This window comes from Pelobates fuscus, chromosome 1, assembly GCF_036172605.1.
Source record: "Pelobates fuscus isolate aPelFus1 chromosome 1, aPelFus1.pri, whole genome shotgun sequence".
NCBI lineage: Eukaryota > Metazoa > Chordata > Amphibia > Anura > Pelobatidae > Pelobates > Pelobates fuscus.
Window position 1 is genome coordinate 216,237,461 of NC_086317.1, and position 11,438 is coordinate 216,248,898.

The window sequence follows — 11,438 nt, forward strand, 5'->3', positions numbered from 1 at the left end:
TCATTGGGTTTCACCGGAATGTTCCAGGTTTGCAATTTCCTCAGGCCTTCCTCAGGGGTATTCATCACCGTCGTGACTCCGTCCTTTGTGACCACCAGTTTCGTACAGAATCCCCACCGGTATCTAATGCCATGTGACCGTAATGAGTTGGTGACTTGGTGGAAGTCCTTTCGTCTCCGTAGTGTGGCCATCAATAGATCCGCAAATATTTTGACCGTGGGGTACTCGGCCGGAGGCTTAGCTCTCATTCTACTTCCGCGGAGGATGTGTTCTTTTATGTGAAAGTAGTGGGCCCTTAATAGTACATCCCTTGGTACCGTTGGTGGAAGGTGACGGGGTTTCGGGATGCGATGCACCCGGTCGACCAGCAGCATGTCCGCCGGTATCTCTGGGGCACGAACGTGCAGAAGCGTTCGCACATATGCCGGTAAGTCAGCGTTGGTGATATCTTCAGGGACCCCTCTCAGACGTAGATTGCTTCGTCTGGAGCGATCCTCCATATCTGCCATTTTTTCTTCTAGTGTAGCGATCTTTGCCGCCTGTCATGCCTTAATTATGATATCCTCTTACTTCCTGGTTCCACGGAGCTTAGCCACACCTCTTTATGACACGGTCTCCCTATTTAATCCGACCGCACCAGCTGATCGACGCTGGATTATTGAACTACGTTCCGTACTCACGAACCGGCTGCAACATCGTTGTGAAAGCCCTCTGTTACCGGACCGGACTGGAAGACTTCAAGTTCCCTTCACCTTTCCTCATCCACGGCTAAAGCTGAACTCTCACCATTCAGGATAAACCGCCTCTGAGGAGATCTCGGGAACCAGTGTTCTATGTGCCGGAAGCTAAGTAAAACCTCTGTGATAAGCGTTGCATCTCAAAGCTGTTATTTCCTGTCTCCAAAGTCCTTCGTTAAAACAAACTCGTTACAGCTAACTTCAACTCATACTTTGTCTCAGTTAGCTGCATCTGTCTTACTTCAGTTTAAGTCTATGGAACAGCTATTGTAACTTCTTATCATCTAATTAATTAATACTACTAAAGAACTCTTTCTGCTTCAGTCATCGTTTACTACTTAAAGCTACAGTGCATATAATTGTGGACTTCAGTTATCGTTTACTACTTAAAGCTACAGTGCATATAATTGTGGACTTCAGTCATCGTTTATTACTTAAAGCTACAGTGCATATAATTGTGGACTTCAGTTATCGTTTACTACTTAAAGCTACAGTGCCTATAATTGTGGACTTCAGTTATCGTTTATTACTTAAAGCTACAGTACCTGTAAATTGGAATTAAAGTCAATACCTTTTACTTTTTATAATAAATATTCAAACTATACGAAATCTGCAGTTGTGTTCCTTCATAACAAATGTTTAAACGTGACAGAATAATCCAGCCATTGTAATGGATCCAGCAGATTTTGATTCTACTATAACTACGCTGAATCAAAGAGTTGATACACTAGCCCAAGGTGTGCAAGACCTGCAAGTTACTAACGAAAGAATTCTCACTTATGTCAGAGATCTACAAACTCATACTCCTCATACTATTCTGCACTCGGCTAGTGATCCTGCTGTATGTAACCCAGAAAAGTTCTCTGGAGATCGTTCAAAATACAGGGAGTTCCTCAACACCTGCAAATTATTAATTGCTTTGAAACCCAGATCTTATCCTACAGAAAGAACTAAAGTGTGTTCGGTTATTTCCTTTCTAAGAGGTGAACCTATGTCATGGGCCCATTCCTTTCTGGAAAACGACGACCCCATCTTAGACTCACTGGATGAATTTTTTGAAGCCATGTCTCTTCTCTATGAAGATCCTAACAAACAAGCTACAGCTGATTTAACAATCAGAACTTTACAACAAAGCAATAGACCCGTTGAAGATTACATTGCTGAATTTAAAAGATGAACTATCTAGAACAGAACTCCCTACTACTTTGAACGCTCTAATTCACTTATCAATCAGCATTGACAGAAGGTTAAGAGAAAGAAAGGCCGAAAAAGCCCTTTTTCATTCTAAAGACCGAAAACCTTTTACTCCCTCAAAAGCTTCAGAAAAGACTTCCTTTCCAAGTGAACCTATGGAAATAGGGGTAATAAGAAGTCCTCTCACTCCTGCAGAGAAGAACCGAAGACGTCAATTAAACCTATGCATGTATTGTGCCTCTCAAGATCATCTGGTTTCTGATTGTCCCTTATTAAAAAGGACAAGGGCCGGTAGACAAGCCTATACCTCTGCGATCTTCAGTGCACTCCCCTCAACACCGACCACTCCGTTCACACCTGTATCCCTTGTAATACAGTGGGATAAGGTGAGAATTGTGACTGAAGCTCTCATCGATTCTGGTGCACATGGAGTATTCATCGATTCAACCTTTGTAACAAAGAATAAAATTCCTTGTGTTCAAAAAGCCATTTCTGTTCCTATTAAAGTGATTGACGGCTCCTTTATCTCCTCGGGACCGATTCTTCATGAAACCATCCCTCTAAAGGTAATCACCAATCATATTCATACTGAATTTCTAGTATTTGATGTTATTCCATCACCTCTCTATCCCGTTATAATAGGGATCAACTGGTTAAGGAACCATAACCCTCAAATTTCATGGTCTCCTTTCTCTATCACCTTTAACTCACATTATTGTAAAGAAACATGTTTACAGCAAATTCCTATTCTTCAAATCTCCAAAGAACCAACCATACCTTCTTGTTATTCAGATTTTTCAGATGTCTTCAGTAAAAAAGAAGCTGAAACGCTCCCGCCTCATCGTTCCTACGATTGTCCTATAGACCTCATACCTGGTGCCCCAGTACCTTTTGGGCACATCTACCCTCTCTCTGAGGCTGAATTACAAATTCTCAAAGAATATCTAGATGAAAACCTACGGAAAGGGTTCATTAGACCCTCTAGTTCACCTGCTGCCTCAAGTATGTTTTTCGTAAGAAACAAAGACCAGACTATACGTCCTATCATTGATTACAGAGCCTTAAACAAAATAACAGTTAAAAATCGTTATCCTCTTCCTCTCATCAATGAACTGGTTGAACGATTGAAAACTGCTACCATCTACACTAAGCTTGACCTTCGCGGGGCATATAATCTCATCAGGATAAAGGCTAATGATGAATGGAAAACTGCTTTCCGAACAAGATATGGCCTCTTCGAATATCTGGTGATGCCTTTTGGCCTCTGCAACGCCCCTGCAACTTTTCAACATTTCATAAATGATATCTTTAGAGACCTATTGGACGTCTGTGTCATCATTTATTTAGATGATATTCTCATATACTCCAACACTCCTGAGGAACATAGAAAACATGTCAGATGGGTGTTATCAAGACTCAGAACTCACAAATTATTCGCTAAACCCGAAAAATGTATTTTTCACGTCAAAGAAATAACCTTCTTAGGTTATGTCATCTCCCCTCATTCAATAGGTATGGATAATTCAAAAGTCGATTGTATCATCAACTGGCCTGTTCCCTCTACAGTAAAAGAATTACAGCGATTTCTAGGGTTCGCCAACTTCTACAGAAAATTTATTAAAAACTACTCTGAGATAGCTCACCCACTCAATCAACTTAACAGTAAAAAACATCCCTTCAATTGGAACGAGAAGGCTCAAACTGCCTTCACTGAATTAAAGAGAAAGTTTACAACAGCTCCTATTCTTCAACTTCCAAATCCTTCATATCTTTATGTCCTTGAAACGGATGCTTCGGAAATTGCAATTGGAGCTGTCCTCTCTCAACACAAAACTCCTCAAGAACCTCTTCATCCTGTCACCTACTTCTCACGATCATTATCTCCTGCCGAAAAGAATTATCCTACAGGAGAAAAAGAATTATTAAGTATCAAAGTGGCTTTAGAAACCTGGAGACACCTTCTTGAAGGCGCTCAGAACTCTCTAATCATTTATACTGACCATAAAAATCTCGAATATCTTCACTCCAATAAAACACTGTCTGCTCGACAAGTAAGATGGAATCTCTTTTTTTCCCGGTTCAACTTCCAAATCGTCTTTAGACCTGGGTCTAGAAACAAAAAGGCTGATGCCCTTTCCAGGATCCATAAAGACACTGAAATTGAACCTCCTTCGCCTAAAGTCATTGGAATCTTATCTTCTCTTATTGATGACATTAAAGATCTCAGTGAAGATGCTCTCGAACTTCCTAAATCAATGAAATTATCCAAGAAAAACGGTCTCTACTATTTCAAAGACCGGATTTACGTACCTCCCTCTTTCAGAATTAAAGTACTCGAATTTATTCATGATTCTCCTCTGGCAGGTCATCCAGGTATAAAAAAGACCCTTGAATTGTCTAAAAGATACTATTGGTGGCCTCGTCAAGACCAAACTATTGAATCTTATGTCAAATCTTGTTCTGTATGCCAAAGATCAAAACATGTCCATCATCAACCATTTGGTCAATTATTGAATTTACCAATTCCTGAACGACCTTGGCAATCCATTTCTATGGATTTCTTGGTAGAATTACCTCCTTCTCATCATCATACTACCATTTTAGTGGTAGTAGACCGCTTCACGAAAATGTCTCATTTCATTCCTTTAAAGAAGTTACCCTCATCCTCTGAACTTTCGAAAATATTTCTTGATAACATAGTTAAACTTCACGGACTGCCAGACGAAATCATTTCAGACCGAGGAACTCAATTTACCTCCAAATTCTGGAATGCATTATGTGCCACTCTTCATATCCAACGTAAACTATCATCTGCATATCATCCTCAAACAGATGGACAAACTGAAAGAGTCAACCAATGCTTAGAACAATATCTACGATGTTATTGCTCTCACTTACAAGATGATTGGATAACTTGGTTACCTATGGCAGAATTCGCATACAATAACTCTTTTCATACCAGCAGTAAAATGACTCCATTTCTATCCAATTATGGATTTCATCCTTCCTCATTTCCTGCTCAGACAGTTTCTTCATCTAATCTCTCCGATTCGAATCAAATCTCTCATATGTCATCTTTATTCAAGAAATTGCATGAGAATCTAGAATTGGCCTCCTCCAATCAAAAGAAGTTTTTTGATACAAAAAGACAACCTTCACCTTCTTATAAAATCTGTGATCTTGTCTGGCTTTCCTCAAAGAACATCTCTACAAATCGTCCATCAAAGAAGTTAAGTTCTCTTTTTCTTGGTCCTTTTCCAATAATATCGGTTATCAACCGTAATGTTGTTAAATTGAAACTTCCACCAACTTTAAAGCTACATCCTGTTTTTCATGTGTCCTTGTTGAAGCCTCATCATCCTGACCCTTTCCAAAGAAATGTCACTACTTCTCCTGATCCCATATTGGTCCAGGGTGAAGAAGAATACGAAATTCAAAGTATACTGGATTCAAGGATCCATCGTGGCTCCTTACAATACCTCATCAGATGGAAAGGATATGGAATTGATGAAGATACATGGGAAAACTCCTCTGACGTTCATGCCGACAAATTAATTTCCAAATTTCACAAACGTTACCCTTCTAAGCCAAGTCAATAGCACCCAGAGGTTGCTCATTAAGGAGGGGATACTGTCATGCCTTAATTATGATATCCTCTTACTTCCTGGTTCCACGGAGCTTAGCCACACCTCTTTATGACACGGTCTCCCTATTTAATCCGACCGCACCAGCTGATCGACGCTGGATTATTGAACTACGTTCCGTACTCACGAACCGGCTGCAACATCGTTGTGAAAGCCCTCTGTTACCGGACCGGACTTGAAGACTTCAAGTTCCCTTCACCTTTCCTCATCCACGGCTAAAGCTGAACTCTCACCATTCAGGATAAACCGCCTCTGAGGAGATCTCGGGAACCAGTGTTCTATGTGCCGGAAGCTAAGTAAAACCTCTGTGATAAGCGTTGCATCTCAAAGCTGTTATTTCCTGTCTCCAAAGTCCTTCGTTAAAACAAACTCGTTACAGCTAACTTCAACTCATACTTTGTCTCAGTTAGCTGCATCTGTCTTACTTCAGTTTAAGTCTATGGAACAGCTATTGTAACTTCTTATCATCTAATTAATTAATACTACTAAAGAACTCTTTCTGCTTCAGTCATCGTTTACTACTTAAAGCTACAGTGCATATAATTGTGGACTTCAGTTATCGTTTACTACTTAAAGCTACAGTGCATATAATTGTGGACTTCAGTCATCGTTTATTACTTAAAGCTACAGTGCATATAATTGTGGACTTCAGTTATCGTTTACTACTTAAAGCTACAGTGCCTATAATTGTGGACTTCAGTTATCGTTTATTACTTAAAGCTACAGTACCTGTAAATTGGAATTAAAGTCAATACCTTTTACTTTTTATAATAAATATTCAAACTATACGAAATCTGCAGTTGTGTTCCTTCATAACAAATGTTTAAACGTGACAGAATAATCCAGCCATTGTAATGGATCCAGCAGATTTTGATTCTACTATAACTACGCTGAATCAAAGAGTTGATACACTAGCCCAAGGTGTGCAAGACCTGCAAGTTACTAACGAAAGAATTCTCACTTATGTCAGAGATCTACAAACTCATACTCCTCATACTATTCTGCACTCGGCTAGTGATCCTGCTGTATGTAACCCAGAAAAGTTCTCTGGAGATCGTTCAAAATACAGGGAGTTCCTCAACACCTGCAAATTATTAATTGCTTTGAAACCCAGATCTTATCCTACAGAAAGAACTAAAGTGTGTTCGGTTATTTCCTTTCTAAGAGGTGAACCTATGTCATGGGCCCATTCCTTTCTGGAAAACGACGACCCCATCTTAGACTCACTGGATGAATTTTTTGAAGCCATGTCTCTTCTCTATGAAGATCCTAACAAACAAGCTACAGCTGATTTAACAATCAGAACTTTACAACAAAGCAATAGACCCGTTGAAGATTACATTGCTGAATTTAAAAGATGAACTATCTAGAACAGAACTCCCTACTACTTTGAACGCTCTAATTCACTTATCAATCAGCATTGACAGAAGGTTAAGAGAAAGAAAGGCCGAAAAAGCCCTTTTTCATTCTAAAGACCGAAAACCTTTTACTCCCTCAAAAGCTTCAGAAAAGACTTCCTTTCCAAGTGAACCTATGGAAATAGGGGTAATAAGAAGTCCTCTCACTCCTGCAGAGAAGAACCGAAGACGTCAATTAAACCTATGCATGTATTGTGCCTCTCAAGATCATCTGGTTTCTGATTGTCCCTTATTAAAACGGACAAGGGCCGGTAGACAAGCCTATACCTCTGCGATCTTCAGTGCACTCCCCTCAACACCGACCACTCCGTTCACACCTGTATCCCTTGTAATACAGTGGGATAAGGTGAGAATTGTGACTGAAGCTCTCATCGATTCTGGTGCACATGGAGTATTCATCGATTCAACCTTTGTAACAAAGAATAAAATTCCTTGTGTTCAAAAAGCCATTTCTGTTCCTATTAAAGTGATTGACGGCTCCTTTATCTCCTCGAGACCGATTCTTCATGAAACCATCCCTCTAAAGGTAACCACCAATCATATTCATACTGAATTTCTAGTATTTGATGTTATTCCATCACCTCTCTATCCCGTTATAATAGGGATCAACTGGTTAAGGAACCATAACCCTCAAATTTCATGGTCTCCTTTCTCTATCACCTTTAACTCACATTATTGTAAAGAAACATGTTTACAGCAAATTCCTATTCTTCAAATCTCCAAAGAACCAACCATACCTTCTTGTTATTCAGATTTTTCAGATGTCTTCAGTAAAAAAGAAGCTGAAACGCTCCCGCCTCATCGTTCCTACGATTGTCCTATAGACCTCATACCTGGTGCCCCAGTACCTTTTGGGCACATCTACCCTCTCTCTGAGGCTGAATTACAAATTCTCAAAGAATATCTAGATGAAAACCTACGGAAAGGGTTCATTAGACCCTCTAGTTCACCTGCTGCCTCAAGTATGTTTTTCGTAAGAAACAAAGACCAGACTATACGTCCTATCATTGATTACAGAGCCTTAAACAAAATAACAGTTAAAAATCGTTATCCTCTTCCTCTCATCAATGAACTGGTTGAACGATTGAAAACTGCTACCATCTACACTAAGCTTGACCTTCGCGGGGCATATAATCTCATCAGGATAAAGGCTAATGATGAATGGAAAACTGCTTTCCGAACAAGATATGGCCTCTTCGAATATCTGGTGATGCCTTTTGGCCTCTGCAACGCCCCTGCAACTTTTCAACATTTCATAAATGATATCTTTAGAGACCTATTGGACGTCTGTGTCATCATTTATTTAGATGATATTCTCATATACTCCAACACTCCTGAGGAACATAGAAAACATGTCAGATGGGTGTTATCAAGACTCAGAACTCACAAATTATTCGCTAAACCCGAAAAATTTATTTTTCACGTCAAAGAAATAACCTTCTTAGGTTATGTCATCTCCCCTCATTCAATAGGTATGGATAATTCAAAAGTCGATTGTATCATCAACTGGCCTGTTCCCTCTACAGTAAAAGAATTACAGCGATTTCTAGGGTTCGCCAACTTCTACAGAAAATTTATTAAAAACTACTCTGAGATAGCTCACCCACTCAATCAACTTAACAGTAAAAAACATCCCTTCAATTGGAACGAGAAGGCTCAAACTGCCTTCACTGAATTAAAGAGAAAGTTTACAACAGCTCCTATTCTTCAACTTCCAAATCCTTCATATCTTTATGTCCTTGAAACGGATGCTTCGGAAATTGCAATTGGAGCTGTCCTCTCTCAACACAAAACTCCTCAAGAACCTCTTCATCCTGTCACCTACTTCTCACGATCATTATCTCCTGCCGAAAAGAATTATCCTACAGGAGAAAAAGAATTATTAAGTATCAAAGTGGCTTTAGAAACCTGGAGACACCTTCTTGAAGGCGCTCAGAACTCTCTAATCATTTATACTGACCATAAAAATCTTGAATATCTTCACTCCAATAAAACACTGTCTGCTCGACAAGTAAGATGGAATCTCTTTTTTTCCCGGTTCAACTTCCAAATCGTCTTTAGACCTGGGTCTAGAAACAAAAAGGCTGATGCCCTTTCCAGGATCCATAAAGACACTGAAATTGAACCTCCTTCGCCTAAAGTCATTGGAATCTTATCTTCTCTTATTGATGACATTAAAGATCTCAGTGAAGATGCTCTCGAACTTCCTAAATCAATGAAATTATCCAAGAAAAACGGTCTCTACTATTTCAAAGACCGGATTTACGTACCTCCCTCTTTCAGAATTAAAGTACTCGAATTTATTCATGATTCTCCTCTGGCAGGTCATCCAGGTATAAAAAAGACCCTTGAATTGTCTAAAAGATACTATTGGTGGCCTCGTCAAGACCAAACTATTGAATCTTATGTCAAATCTTGTTCTGTATGCCAAAGATCAAAACATGTCCATCATCAACCATTTGGTCAATTATTGAATTTACCAATTCCTGAACGACCTTGGCAATCCATTTCTATGGATTTCTTGGTAGAATTACCTCCTTCTCATCATCATACTACCATTTTAGTGGTAGTAGACCGCTTCACGAAAATGTCTCATTTCATTCCTTTAAAGAAGTTACCCTCATCCTCTGAACTTTCGAAAATATTTCTTGATAACATAGTTAAACTTCACGGACTGCCAGACGAAATCATTTCAGACCGAGGAACTCAATTTACCTCCAAATTCTGGAATGCATTATGTGCCACTCTTCATATCCAACGTAAACTATCATCTGCATATCATCCTCAAACAGATGGACAAACTGAAAGAGTCAACCAATGCTTAGAACAATATCTACGATGTTATTGCTCTCACATACAAGACGATTGGATAACTTGGTTACCTATGGCAGAATTCGCATACAATAACTCTTTTCATACCAGCAGTAAAATGACTCCATTTCTATCCAATTATGGATTTCATCCTTCCTCATTTCCTGCTCAGACAGTTTCTTCATCTAATCTCTCCGATTCGAATCAAATCTCTCATATGTCATCTTTATTCAAGAAATTGCATGAGAATCTAGAATTGGCCTCCTCCAATCAAAAGAAGTTTTTTGATACAAAAAGACAACCTTCACCTTCTTATAAAATCTGTGATCTTGTCTGGCTTTCCTCAAAGAACATCTCTACAAATCGTCCATCAAAGAAGTTAAGTTCTCTTTTTCTTGGTCCTTTTCCAATAATATCGGTTATCAACCGTAATGTTGTTAAATTGAAACTTCCACCAACTTTAAAGCTACATCCTGTTTTTCATGTGTCCTTGTTGAAGCCTCATCATCCTGACCCTTTCCAAAGAAATGTCACTACTTCTCCTGATCCCATATTGGTCCAGGGTGAAGAAGAATACGAAATTCAAAGTATACTGGATTCAAGGATCCATCGTGGCTCCTTACAATACCTCATCAGATGGAAAGGATATGGAATTGATGAAGATACATGGGAAAACTCCTCTGACGTTCATGCCGACAAATTAATTTCCAAATTTCACAAACGTTACCCTTCTAAGCCAAGTCAACAGCACCCAGAGGTTGCTCATTAAGGAGGGGATACTGTCATGCCTTAATTATGATATCCTCTTACTTCCTGGTTCCACGGAGCTTAGCCACACCTCTTTATGACACGGTCTCCCTATTTAATCCGACCGCACCAGCTGATCGACGCTGGATTATTGAACTACGTTCCGTACTCACGAACCGGCTGCAACATCGTTGTGAAAGCCCTCTGTTACCGGACCGGACTTGAAGACTTCAAGTTCCCTTCACCTTTCCTCATCCACGGCTAAAGCTGAACTCTCACCATTCAGGATAAACCGCCTCTGAGGAGATCTCGGGAACCAGTGTTCTATGTGCCGGAAGCTAAGTAAAACCTCTGTGATAAGCGTTGCATCTCAAAGCTGTTATTTCCTGTCTCCAAAGTCCTTCGTTAAAACAAACTCGTTACAGCTAACTTCAACTCATACTTTGTCTCAGTTAGCTGCATCTGTCTTACTTCAGTTTAAGTCTATGGAACAGCTATTGTAACTTCTTATCATCTAATTAATTAATACTACTAAAGAACTCTTTCTGCTTCAGTCATCGTTTACTACTTAAAGCTACAGTGCATATAATTGTGGACTTCAGTTATCGTTTACTACTTAAAGCTACAGTGCATATAATTGTGGACTTCAGTCATCGTTTATTACTTAAAGCTACAGTGCATATAATTGTGGACTTCAGTTATCGTTTACTACTTAAAGCTACAGTGCCTATAATTGTGGATTTCAGTTATCGTTTATTACTTAAAGCTACAGTACCTGTAAATTGGAATTAAAGTCAATACCTTTTACTTTTTATAATAAATATTCAAACTATACGAAATCTGCAGTTGTGTTCCTTCATAACAAATGTTTAAACGTGACACCGCCA